The following is a 13,781-nucleotide window of genomic DNA, read 5'->3' as shown; positions in this document are numbered from 1 at the left end:
TTTTCACAGATTATCTGTCTCATATTCTACTGTCAGGACATAATGACAGGTTTAACAAATATGTAAAAAATATATATTTACAAAAGTTACCTACTGCAGCTTTAACCCACTGGTCACTATTATGCCTATTAACATGTTTATGTTCATGTTTTGAATATATGTGAATTCATAAATTAATACTAGACACCTTAAAGATAATGTGTACCAAAAAACTTTCTCATGCCTTTGTTAAAATATTTTACTAGCCTTTCATTTTGCATCCTCTCAAGGTTTAAACAGTTAATAAACTGCTTTTATCATGTAACAATCTGCCCTAACCAAGTGAAACTGCACATATTAAATTGAGATGCTTCATATTTTTTTCAATTTTTGCTCTAGAAGTGCACTAAAAAATCAGTCAGAGAGGTATTTTGAGCTTTAGAAATGAAAACCTTTTTTTACGGTCACAATTGTGAGTGGTGGGATCAAATAGGTTAATGGTGGTGGAAATCATGTCAAAAAATATATATATTGGTTCTAAAACTTCTATAACCTGTTTTAAGGACAGGATGCTATTGGTCTGCTGATCTGTTAGCAAACAGGTCATTTGGATAATGCAACGAATGACTGAGAATAATAAGGAAGCAGAAAGAGAGAGAAGCAGAGATAGCAGGCGCCCCAGCTGAATGCCTGAGAAAGCTGCCTTTCGGAGGTCCCATGACGCAGCGGATCTGTGGAAAGGTTGGGTGCGTCTGGTTACAGCTCTATCAGGGCTCCATCAGAGAATGGCAGGATTCGGTATCGCCTTCTAATGTAACAAGGACCATTTGTCTCAGTCACACATCCTTGCAAGTGCCTTGCTAAAGCTATTGATGTCATTCATCTAGCCTGTCCTTGGCCGCTCTTTTCCTTCACTGACAAGAGAGCAGCACTCTCAGGTAGCTGGAGGGGAGGGAGAGAGTGTGATGGAGAGAGAGAAAGAGAGAGAGAGGTGGTATAATGCTTTCTCATCAAGGCTAGAATCACCCAATGTGTTGAGTAATGAATCCATTACCTTACATAGACAAATACACACTATTTTACACATACAAACACACACGTGCTTCCCTAGTGCTTCACCGGTAACCTGAATGCCAGAAGACTCCTGTTGTTTTCAAAATTAAGCTAATTGGAGTTGCTACCTGCTATCTCTAACCTGAGTATGAGAGCAATACGGAGCAGAAGCAGGGCTGTATGTTTTTGCCGGGAGCGTTTTTCGGAGTATCTGTGTTATCTCTCGCTCTAAGATCCCTGCGATACCGCTTCATCACGAGCGTAACACGCTAACGGCTCATAATGCATCTGCATGTCAGCAAGAATTCAGCACGTTAATTGGTGGACTAGGAGTTGTTCACACTGTGTTTTGCAGTCTGCGATGTTGCTTTTACATAGTTTTTCTGTGTAAACTTGTGCTAAACAGACGCGTTTGACAGTTGCACATGTCATTTGCAGAATCTCTCGCTTACTCGCTTATTATATACATTTTGTACATTTTTTAAACAAAAAAAGGTACAAACTGCAGCTTTAATGCATTAGGTACCGTGAAAATAAAAAATATGTATTAAACATTCGTTTTGTTCATCTTGTTCGTATTGCATTATTTATTAAAATAATATTTCATTGTAAATGTAGTTAGAAAATATTTATAAATTGCAATCATTATTTTTTAAATAACTTGAAATATTATAAATGTATTAGTGTATGAAAACAATAAAAAATATATAATAATTAAAATTCGGTAATTTTGTTGATTCTTAGTTTATTATATTTAAGGCATTAACGTATGTTTTAACTAATTAAATGTAATCAAGTGCGATCATAACAATTTATTGAAAGGCTAAGAAGAACTAAAAAGAAATTTGTAGCATGGATAAATAAAAAAACCTTGGAGTGGCGTGATTACAAAAAGCTTTAAATTGTGATTTTTTTCATTTATTTTTTTAATTTTTTTATTGATACACCAAACTGATTTTATTTTTCTATAGATGTTATTCTGAGTAGACAACATTTTTTAATGCAAAAATATTGTCATTAAGGAGAAATTGAAAACCTGGAGTGAAAAAAAAAATATTAAAAAAAAGTTAAAATGGGTGGTAGATTTTGTATATATATGTATTTTTTTTTTTTTTTTTTTTATTCCACTCAACTGTTTTTTCCTTCTTCGTATGGACGTTAGTTGCGGTAGAATACATTTTATAATGAAAATAGCATCAGAGAGAAATTGAAGCCTAAATTTGAGTATGTAGTGGCGCAATTTTTTCCTTCTCTCTATGGACATTAGTTAGTAGACATCATTTTTAATACGAAAATAGCATCAGTGAGGAGAAAATCTGGTGTGGAATTTGGAGTGGAGTTGGAAACATTTTTAATTTGAAAATACCTTGTTCAGTACTGTTCATTTTCTGTACCTTGATGTAAGTCATTAAAGGATGTCTGGGAATTTTTCATCAGTTCTTTCCTGAAATATGGCTGGGATAGAAACACTCACACACCCCAGTGGTCCAACTTTTCATTGAGTATGCATGTCATTTTAGTCTCCAATCGGAAATTTCTGCCTGATTTATTAATTGCATTCTTAGGACGTTTGTCTGCTCCTCAACGTTTGCCACAGTAAAGGCAGTGACTGTAACTGCTTTGACCTTGGAGCCCAGGACACAGCGCTTTTTATGTAAACCGATATGATGGTTAGGAGGGTGACACATTCTGAGCAGACTGGAGACGTTATTGGGGCTGACAGACAGGGCCAGCTGGGGCAGGGGCCACCGAGCGTGCCCTACTGTACTCTGAAAGAAACGACACCGAGGCCGGACGGACGGCAGCCAGTTCAAAACAACAACAACAACAACAACAACAACAACTGCGTCGTCTGATGGAATCAAACAGAACTCCACAAACAGGCCCGAGTGAGTAAAAAGGAGTTGCGAGCTGGGCGGTTGAACATCTGAAGATAAGTAGACGTTTGGGAAGGAAAGGATCGGCTAATGATTTATGTGTGAATGCAGGCTTGGATAAGGAAGGAACAGCTGAGTAAGGAATCAGGCCAGGTGTTTGGTCCGATTCCCCTGAAACGAGCAGAAAAGCAGAGCTGGTCTCTGGGTAAATGGAACGCTTTATCCCTCAACTATCTCAGCAGAGCCACACACACATGTACGAGCACACACACACAGATACGCAAGACAACACAACACAGTTTCAACCAGTTAAAGCTGCATACCACATATCTACAGTAGCAATAGTTAGAGCATGCAAATAGGGCTTTTTGACAAGTTCTGGTTTATTTAATGGTAAAACCAGATAATTTCACCCAGAAATTTCCCAATTCTGTCATCATTTACACATTTCTTTATCGTCTTTCCAAACCTGTATGGCTTTCTTTCTTTTATATAAGATATTTTAATGGATCTTCATATGATGAGACATTAGTGGGGCCCAGATAGGAACTTTGGACTCCACTGACTTCCATTGTATAAGACATTTTTCAAGTATTTTCTTTTGTGTTTCACAAAAGAAAAGTAGGCTAAGTCATACAGGTTTGGAACAACATGAAGGTGAGTACTTTGTTACAGAATTTGCACGGAATTATCCCTCTAAAGTTAGCATGAATTGAGTAATATAACTTTTTTTTTTTGTGAAACTGCTTATTAAATAAGAAAAATGTTGGACATAAATCTATTTTATCCACAGTGGATTGTGAAAATTGGCTACATAGAACACGAACAGTGGCTAAATAGCAATTCTACTACTGGAATTGTCAGTGGACAAGTATTGTGATAACTAAGGCTTTTTTGAAGAATGAGCTGCAATAAGACCAGGAATTCGTTGTTACATTCTTTATTGGCATCTATGAAGAATCTTTAACATCCGTGGAACCTTTTCATTGCACAGAAGTTCTTTAGATTATTTAAATGTTCTTCACATTAAGAAGAACTGTTCACAAATAGATTCTTTCTGGAACCCCCGAAATGGTTCTTCTATGGCATCACTGTGAAAAAACCTTTTGGTGGTTGATCTACACTGCCTGTTTAAATTTCCTACAAAATAACCTTGTACACACTGTGATGTAACCACTTTTGAAACTGCATTTCCAGACAGTTATGTGTTTAGCTTCGTCTTTAATTCTCTGCGCAGTGATTACAGGCTGTTCGTGGACCTGTGGCGAGTGGAACCGTGGGCTGCTGTGGATGGAACATTGTGCAGGCAGCTGTTAGAGATCCAGCTGCAGGTCGGCCCGTCGTGTCCCATTGGCTGTGTCACTGCTGGAAAACGTATTTCTCTGTAGAAATCAGTCAGTGTTTTCTCGTCTGGCCTGAGTCAATCAGGTTTGGGATTGGTGTTGGTGGTTAAAGTATAGTTGGAATACCAGCGCACACACAGTCTTTCCTCTCTCTTTTGCTCACCACTTGTTTTGGTGGCACTGGATGCGTAGACTACTTTATTATAATCCTGTCTGAATCAAACATGTCTGTTTTTCTCGCACAACCATGGTAAGCATATTCCTTGTAGGAATGTCTGTGGTTGCAGTTTTATTTTTATCCAACATTCATTTATTTTAACCATAGTTGAATACTTAACTAGTTTTTCTAGAACTTTTCTTGATTTTAGGTATATTTTAGAGTTTTATATTTTTATGTACATATGTACATAAGGGCTAGTTTGTATATTAAGTTGTTTGTATACATATGTTAACTGAAATTATATATTACTTCAGTTAATTTACAGGAAACAAAATTTCCCATTTTCAATAATGTTAACTTGATGTACTAAACGGCTAAAACTAAATAAATAAATAAAAATCAGTAACTAATAAATGACAAAAACTAGCTAAAATTTTAATTCTAACGATTAATAACATTTATAATATTTTTTTCAAATATATAAATACACTTTTCTTAATTTTTTTTTATGGATGATTTTCCTATTGATGTATACTTTTTATATGAATTTATATATTAATTAATTAATTTATTTTTTTATTTATTTGCGCTATAGCAATGCACATTAAGATAAACATCTTTGGCTAGTTGTGGATAGCTAAGAAACACAGGATCAAGTTAACCCAAAACGAGCCTAATTATACACCATATAAAACCGATAAATGAACTGGACAGTCAATCTTTAGTTTTGCACACCTCTAATCCACAGCCATGATGCTTCTCCCGGAAATACATATTAATGCAGCAATTACTGGTCTAAAACACCAGCGCCACATGGAAACCGAATTCCCTTGTGCCGTCGAACAAGCTGCTTTGTTGTTGTGCAAAGGATTTCTCATTTTAATTGTGCATGAATATATATATTCATTCCTTCGTGTTTATTGTTTTGTCATTCATTGTGCCGGATTGGCGCCCTTGAGAACTTGGTGTGATCTGATTGGTGTTTAACTAAAGCACTCAGCCGTGGGAGATTGAAGCTCCCAATCGAAGATTAAATCAGCCATACAGGGCTCAAATTCATATTGCATGTTGGAGATCAGCAACGGCCTCTCCTGCCCGGTTGGCAGTGTCCCATTCGTATTCGTAAGCAGTCTGGAAACTGGTTTCAGATGAGGAAAAAACATCTTCCGACACAGGAAAAAAAAAACTGCAGGAGCATGACTCCAAAAATGGCTCCTCTGATGTTTCAGCTTCAATGATTCTAAGCCTCAGCGATGTGCAACGTCAAGCGTCGCCACACATGGCATTCGTAAACAAAAATAGACAATGGCGAGCTCTTGCTCAACTGCGCAAAATTCCCTGTCACATTATAATGCGTTTTAACGACAGTTTACAAACAAATGACGTGTTTCGTCTAAATTCTGTTTTATGCACCGTATGATTGCGATAATGATTTCGGCTCGCTTTCAAATGGAAGATAACTGTTTATGCATGTGCAAGGTTTGCCTGCGTTTGATTTGTGTTTGTTGGAACACGGCACAGACGGTGCAATGCAAATGCACCTCTCTGTCTCTCTCTCTCTCCGTCTTTCCCGTCTTCCTTTCCCTGTCTCTCGTTCCCCTGGGATTCAGGTGCACTGTGACACAGCGAGAGGTGGCGTGCCCTGTGGCTCTAGGCTTCCTTGCTCCGATGGAAACACTTTGCCTGTCACTGAACAGAGGAGGACAGGAGGAAAGAGAGATGGAGACAGACGGAAGGAGAGAGAAAAAGGGTGTCGGGGCAGGGCGGAGGAGTGAGTTTGGCACACACATGCTCCTCTCCGTGCAACTTGTCTGTATCGTAACCCCCATCCTTTTGTTCTGTTCCCCTGAGTGCAGTCGCACTCATACTCGCAGCCAGAAAGCTCGTCAATCTTTGCCACATAACGCATAAACGAGGACTAGGGCTGGGCAATATAGCTGAAAAAATGTGTTTTGATATTTTTCACTCTTATTTGATGTACATGTCATATGTCATGATTTAGATATTTGCTCTAAAATGCAGTTTTTCCATCAGAATCAGAAAAAAACAAAACCATTTCAGTCAATCTAAAGTAACCAAAGTAGATTAAAACACTATTTTTTTAGTTAAATTAATGCAGAGAAGAAGGTTAAAATATTTTTTATTTATCTATTTTTATTTCATAATGTATCAATTGTACTATGCAGTCATTGTATTATTTATTGTATTTTTTTATTATATTTTGCTAGTAGTATACTGAATCATATATATATATATTCATAAATATGTTTTAAATTAATTATGTAAGGAATTTTATTATTACTATTATTATTATCTTTAGGATTGCATGAAGAATGAAGTGCTGCAAACCTGCTTGAATAATTAAATAATACAAGTACATGATAGATAGATAGATAGATAGATAGATAGATAGATAGATAGATAGATAGATAGATAGATAGATAGATAGATAGATAGATAGATCGATCGATCTGGCGCTGTAATTATATATGAAAATTGGCCTTTAGATGCGTTCAGAACAAGACTCTTATAAACTATATTGGGCATTGTATGCAATATGTATTGTATTTCTAGCATGTTTAACACACTACAGCATATTTTACTGTACTGCTAATAGTGCATCATGGTGTTAAACATGTCACTTCCTGTTGTCAGTAGGTGGTGCTATAACTATAACTGAATATGATAATTAAGATATCTTCAGGCCAGGACTCTTATCTAACATGGGAAGTTTGAGGCAGATCGGACATTGCTTGCCTGAGTTACAACAACTTCCTGTTTCATGGCGACACATCAAATTTATCAAGCTGCCAGGGACACACCCTTTGACGAAAACTCAAGATCTTCGCAATTTAATGTCACAAAGGCCTAATAATAACGCTCACCAAATCTGAAGGTGATCCAATTAAAACTGTAGGAGGAGTTTGTCAAAGTACGAGGCCTGGAAATGGCAAAAACTGCACAAAAATCGGGAAATTAAAAATAACTGATTCCTGTTGGGTTTTGGATTATGTACCAAGAGACTTTTTTGTAGGTAATGGTGTGTTACGTGTGTGTTACTCACAGCATCGTTGCTCGGGCCCTAATAGTAACACACAGGCACTTGAAGTGAGATGTCTCCTTACTGTCTACTGGGAAACACTCCTGCTCTGCTCAGCCCTGCTGTATATGGCATGTCAAAATACATTTGACTGAGCCGGTTGGGTACATCTAGAAGTACGGTAACACAAGCTGCTGTGTTTGCTGGGAGGGATCTTGAGTTTTGTGTGTGGCACTGAAAAATTAATGGCCTCATACACAAACAAACACACAGATGCATGCATGAGTTACTCCTGAAAGCTGCCCAAAGGCAAGCAGCCAGCACTGGGTCGAACCCGCCACTTCAGCGATTTACAGGAGCAACAAGAGGAAAAGAATGAGAAGTTTTTGCACTTGAAACCACATTTATTTTTTGCTTGGTTGCAAAATTTCTAGTAACATTTTAATAGTTTGATTTTCAATAAGCAAGGTCTCAGAATATCTCAACATGAAAAAAATCAACAAATTACATATAGTATTTATGCTATTCTATTGGTGCAACTGGAATATTATGGAAGCCTGTTTCTGCCACAAAATAAAAGAAAAAAAAGGTAATTACGACTTTTTATCCCACAGTTCTTGAATTTTAGATATCCTCTCAAATTGTGAGATAAAAGCTTGTAAGTTTTGAGAACAGAAGTCAGAATTGTGAGATATAAACTGAATTCTGAGGATGTCGAAATTTAAACATGAAATTCGCTAGTCTGAGAAAAAAAAATACTTGAGATATAAACAGTGAATTTCAATTGTGAAATGCAAACTTGGAACTGCAAGAAAAATCTATCCAAATTTGAATTTTGAAGGCAAATCTGAATTTCATTCTCAGAATTGCGATTAAGTCAAAATTTGAGATATGTCACAATTACCTTTGTTTATTAATTCTGTATCTATATTCTGCATTCCATAGAATGTGCCGATCTTTTGAAGCTGATATTCAAATAACATTCCCTTCTTTCAGCTGAAAAGCAAATGAAAGAAAATTATGAGAAGTTATAAACTTATTTTTAGTTGCCAAAATACTTGGACAAATGACATAATGATTTTAGACTATTCATGCAATTAAACACAATCTCATAAATCAAACAGAAGCTAGCAGATTCCCTGCTTCCCTGGAGTTCTTCCTACTGAAAGATAAAGTGAAAGTGATGTGACATACAGCCTAGTATGGTGACCCATACTCAGAATTTATGCTCTGCACTTAACCCATCCGAAGTGCACACACACAGAGCAGTGAACACACACCCGGAGCAGTGGGCAGCCATTTTTGCTGCGGCGCCCGGGGAGCAGTTGGGGGTTCGGTGCCTTGCTCAAGGCTACCTAATTCGAGGTATCAAAGGTGGAGAGAGAACTGTACATGCACTCCCCCCACCTACAATTCCTGCCGGCCCCGAGACTCGAACTCACAACCTTTCGATTGCAAGTCTGACTTTCCAACAATAAGGCCACAACATATTTTCTTAAACCTATACTTTACCCAAGTAGCCCCAGCGGTTTGTGTCGTACCACTGAGGGTGCTTGGGTAATGTTCACGGGCTTTGTTATTTACAGAAACAATCTGGAAGAGCAGTGAAACATTTCAGAGGAATTTGATTAAACTGCATGTTCTCTGGCCTGGAGGAGCGTTGTTAATCTGGCTGTAATGTGGCACTTTGTGCAATTCCAGCATGGCTGTCCAATCACTTACATAATCCCCTGACATGAGCTCACTGGCTTGTGTCATTTGGTCACTGACAACTGTCAACACACAAACACATTAGCAGCCTTCTACACACACAGTGAAGCCCAGTTGCCACACAAAGGTGCAGTGTAATTTTTGTGCCACTAGTGGTCCAAAACAGAACTGCAAAAATAGTTTGACTGTTCAAACGGGTAGTAGCATCCCAAACTCATGCCTTTTGGTTGAGTCAAATTTTGCAGTGAGATCATTCAAACAAACAGATTTATTTATTTAGTTTGGTTTTGCTAATAGTGTAAAAATGAAACACTGCAGGTTTTTAAAGGGTTAGTTCACCCAAAAATGAAAATTCATCTGCATTTTACACCCCTCCGAGGGATCGTAAGTGTATATGACTTTGTTCTTTCATACGAATCCAGTCTGAGTTACATAAAAAATTTTCTTTGTTCTTTCAAGATCTATTGTTGCAGTCCATGGTTGTTGCATTGCTTCAGTCCAAAAGAAGTGAAATAAAAAACGCCCTTCGTGGTATTGATTTTATGCATTAGGGAAAAAATTCTGAATCTATGGAAACACTAATAGATTTGCGCAAAAAGTGTTGGCTATAAACGACTGTGTTTGGTGTACTAGTGTAATGGGTTAAGCTCTCAGCTTTATGATTATGTGTCCTTATAGCATAAGCAGATAATCCAACAATCCAACAAATAATGTCAACAATCCAACAATTCAGCAAGATTTTAGCCCAGAGTGGGAATAACTGGAGGAGTTTTGTGCCGATTTGCATTCAGTAGGATATGTGCCACAAATGAATTGTTAGCGCTTTCGCCCATCGCTAGTCGCCTAGCTTGATTTTCAGCACTCCAGACAATATCACCAATGTCTGTGTGCAGAAACAGAGATCAGGATGTTATTATACTGCTGAACAGAAAAAAAAAAAACATATCATTTTGTATGTGCAGACAGGAAGGAGCACTCTGGAGAAGTTAGCTTTCAACCCTCCCCCACTAGCTGACTCCTGGAATCCTCCATTAGCAAGTGAACATTCCTGAATATTTCACACGCCTTCAATATATTGTGTCAACATCACACTTTTCGTCTCACTCTCAGAATGAAGCTCCTCAGGTACAAATGAGGCGAGAGTACTTTAAAGAAGCGCTCAGCACGGAGAATGAGTGCCTTTGTGATGCTGATGTCAGCGCTAATGCGCTAAAGAATACAGAGCGACTGTGACAGTTAGCGCTGAGGCGTAGCTGCGTTATGGTGAAATGATTATTGTCTCTACTTTTTGATGAGCAACCTTTTGCTGCCGTTTCCACTTTTTGTGGCTTTATTTGGAAAGAAAGACTTAAATTGTGAACGTATCCAAACTTCAGCAGAGTGAAATAAGGGACAGTCGCTGTTTCATTTCCTTTATGAAAATTAACCATGGTTGTGTGACAAATAAAAAAAAAAAAAACTATGGTTAATATAGTTAAACCATGGCTACCATAAATTAACCATGGTTTTTTGAGCTACTAACATGACATTATACTGTACATCTACTTAGCCTATAGCTTAGCCTGTAACTTAGCAAGGGCTATTAAACATTAAAAGTGTCTGTATTTCTTATTCAAGTTAGTTTTCTACTGTAATCTGTACATTTTTACATTGTTAGTTGCTAAACTGATTCAAATGCAGTAGCCTAGCTAAAATATGAGACAAACTCCATCCTAAACAGATTTTATGCAGAATACAGTTCTTTTTTCCTAAAATATCAGAAGATCGTATGCATCCTTAAATATAAGACCCATCATTGCTGTGTTTCGCAGTTGCGGCGTAGTATGGCTAAGAAGTCTCAGAGAGCCAGACTGTCATGGCTGATGGTGTGCAATGAAATATGGCTTCAGCCTGAATTTATGTGCATGAACTATGTGCCGTACCAATTAAAACGGCCATTTGGTGAGCAAGTGACAAGTGTGTTTGATGTTAGCAGAAACTGAGGGGCTTCTGTTAGCAAGAGCAGGGGCTTTTCTCCCATGAGGTCTGATTTGAGGGCTGTAAAGGGCAAGGCAGAAACAGGGTCTGATTGAGATTGGGAATGAGAGAGGTATGGAGGGCGATAGACGGAGAGAAAGATAGCATTAGCAGAGAGTGGGGACAGCAAAGTGACACGTCACTCCTCCTCAGGGCTCTGTCTCGCTGTCAGCTCTGACTCAGTGACCTTGAAGTTGGCTCCAGGAAATCACAACAGAGAGGACTGAACTAACAAGCTGCATCAGATTTGCTCTTTTCCTCCACGCATTTTAACGTAGGCACTATAGGAGTAATTTAGTGCATGGTTTGATCTTTAACATTACCGTGGCCCTGTGCCCTTTTACTGTGCACTTTCGTTTGCGTAACTTTTGTTGTGTCTTTGATGTAGCCTGAGACCATCTTGACGAGCAGAGGTGTATGGCATGAACGTAGTCTGATATGCAATATCTGTCCACTTCTTTTCTGATATTATAACCTGTGTATCTATTTGAGATCAGATGTCTATTATTATTATTTATTTATGTATTTAACGCAATGCGCAATGATAGTGACCAAAAAAGCTATGATTTTGTCATGTTAGCATGTCCTAAAATATATAGTAATACCATAGCACAGTATTTTTTTCCCTAGAGGTTATTCAGTTATCTTATGTTGGCAGATACCGCCCTGTAAACATGTGGAACTGTTCGAGCAACTGAATATCTCACAGTGTGCGTTATTAGGCGAGTGTGTTTGTACTGGAGCTGGATGAATTACTCCCCGTCCTAATCTTGCTGTGAGGATTTTTTTTTTTTTTCGGCAGAACAATTTTGGTTTAGCGCTCTCCGTAGACAAAGGAAGCTCCGATCCAGCACGGCAACCCGCAGCTTGAGCCAGGCAGGAGACAAAGAGCTTTGTGAGTGTTTCATGTGGAGGCCTGGCGAGAGGGAGAGTAGAGCGAGAATTGGCGCTAGACGGACCCAAACCGGAGTGCCCAGCGCAGCGTTATGCCCTCTTCACTTCCAGCATCGTCGACTGATGTGGCACGAGCTTCGTCAGCAAGTGTACCTGCTTCTCTCCGGCTAAAACGAAGGGCCCTATGAGCAGTGCCTAGGGAGGGAGTCAGATAGGAGTGTGGCGGCTGGCCCCGCAGGCTCGAACCCACAGCCTGCTAGACTGTGATGCCAGCAATGTGGAGGCGCAAACCGCTTCAGCCTTTAGGGCAGGCTGGGATTATGAGCCTGGGATAGATGGTTCTCACAGCCCTAGACTACCACCTACTGGCAGGGGCCTGGTACTGCAGCTTCTCTCCTGGACCTCAACCACAGCCAGCCTTAATTACAGCATGCTTCAGTTGTTGTGAGTGCATGTCAGAACAAATTATGTAAGTAATGAGGCTGAAAATGCTAAAGGAGTAGGAACACACTGGCGCGCTAATGCTCATGCCGAGAGAACACACAAACAAACAACAGAGTGCACTGGCCGCATTCAAAAAAAGAAATGATTATAGTTTCAGTTAATGGTAAAATAACAAGATCAGTAATGTGAATTAACAATTCTGACAATTCCTTTGAAGGAGCTCTCTTGAGGTTAAAACAATTTATATTAACGGACGGCCATGCTGCCCAGCTTGAAACGCATGCTGTTCTGTTTACAGGCATGTTGACTGAACCAATGGTGTACTGGCTGTCAGCATACAGGTTTAGTGGATCATTTGAGAGATAGAACAAGATAGAGAGACCCTTGGCCTTGCCACTGGGACGTTGACATTATCCAGATGACACAACGGGAGCTCGAAGGCTCGAAGGTAGATGAAATGGGCCGCTGCGAATACGTCGCTCAGTGGTGGCAAATTTGATGCGTGCAAATTAATTCCGTACGATTGGATTTATAGTGTTCACTAAAATATTATCGAGCCACAGTATTTTGGCTGGAGGTAGGCAAGTAGCTGCGGGGAACTTTGGCTCGGGATCTAAGGGAACTAGAGGGAGCAATTTCTGTCAAGTAGAAATAAAATGCTTAGGCTACATTAAACAGTGACTGTTCAGCTGTAATCCGGCTAAATATAGAGTGAAGCTCTTGCGTGGTAAGGTCTATTTTGCAATGGCCAGAGGTTTGGTTCAGGTCCTTTGATGTGATTATATTGCCGTGGCCTTTGCTTCGAGATGCCTGACTTTTATCAAATAGTCTTTTAAGCAACTCATGCCAAGTTTTATCTGTCGGAACCAAAATCTGCAAGTAAAGGAATGGTTCTGGCGTCTTATATTCCATCGCGTTGTTCCAAACCTGTAACTCTCGAAAATAACAAAATTAGATATTTAGAAGAATGTTCACGCTGCTCTTTTCCACGCATTAAAAGTAAATGGGCACTATGGGCTATCAAGCTCCTTAAATGCTCCATAAAAGTTGTCCAACTTGCTATGTTCTAACTTCTCTGAAGTTATGTATGGGTAGATTAGTCATAAAAATAAATGTTCTGCTGCAGACCTCAGATCTCATTAACATTCATGTATATTAAGATATAATGTGTCAAATCATGTCACACTAGGGTTAACATTAAAAATGCCCAATGGTAGGGGTTCTCGAGTCTCAAAACCAATCATGGCCGCCAAAATTTTAATATG

At 38.9% G+C, this 13,781-nt stretch overlaps 1 protein-coding gene across 1 annotated transcript in view; it reads left to right on the top strand.

The window, feature by feature from the left end:
- Positions 1 to 13,781, top strand: part of LOC113097462 (nuclear receptor ROR-alpha-like) — a 66,805-nt gene that overhangs the window by 32,565 nt on the left and 20,459 nt on the right. The gene's annotated exons all lie outside the window — the stretch shown is intronic.

The sequence above is a fragment of the Carassius auratus genome, unplaced genomic scaffold (genome assembly GCF_003368295.1).
Source record: "Carassius auratus strain Wakin unplaced genomic scaffold, ASM336829v1 scaf_tig00216283, whole genome shotgun sequence".
Classification (NCBI taxonomy): Eukaryota; Metazoa; Chordata; class Actinopteri; order Cypriniformes; family Cyprinidae; genus Carassius; species Carassius auratus.
The sequence above is the reverse complement of the archived record's forward strand: the minus strand, read 5'-3'. Positions and strand labels throughout refer to the sequence as shown.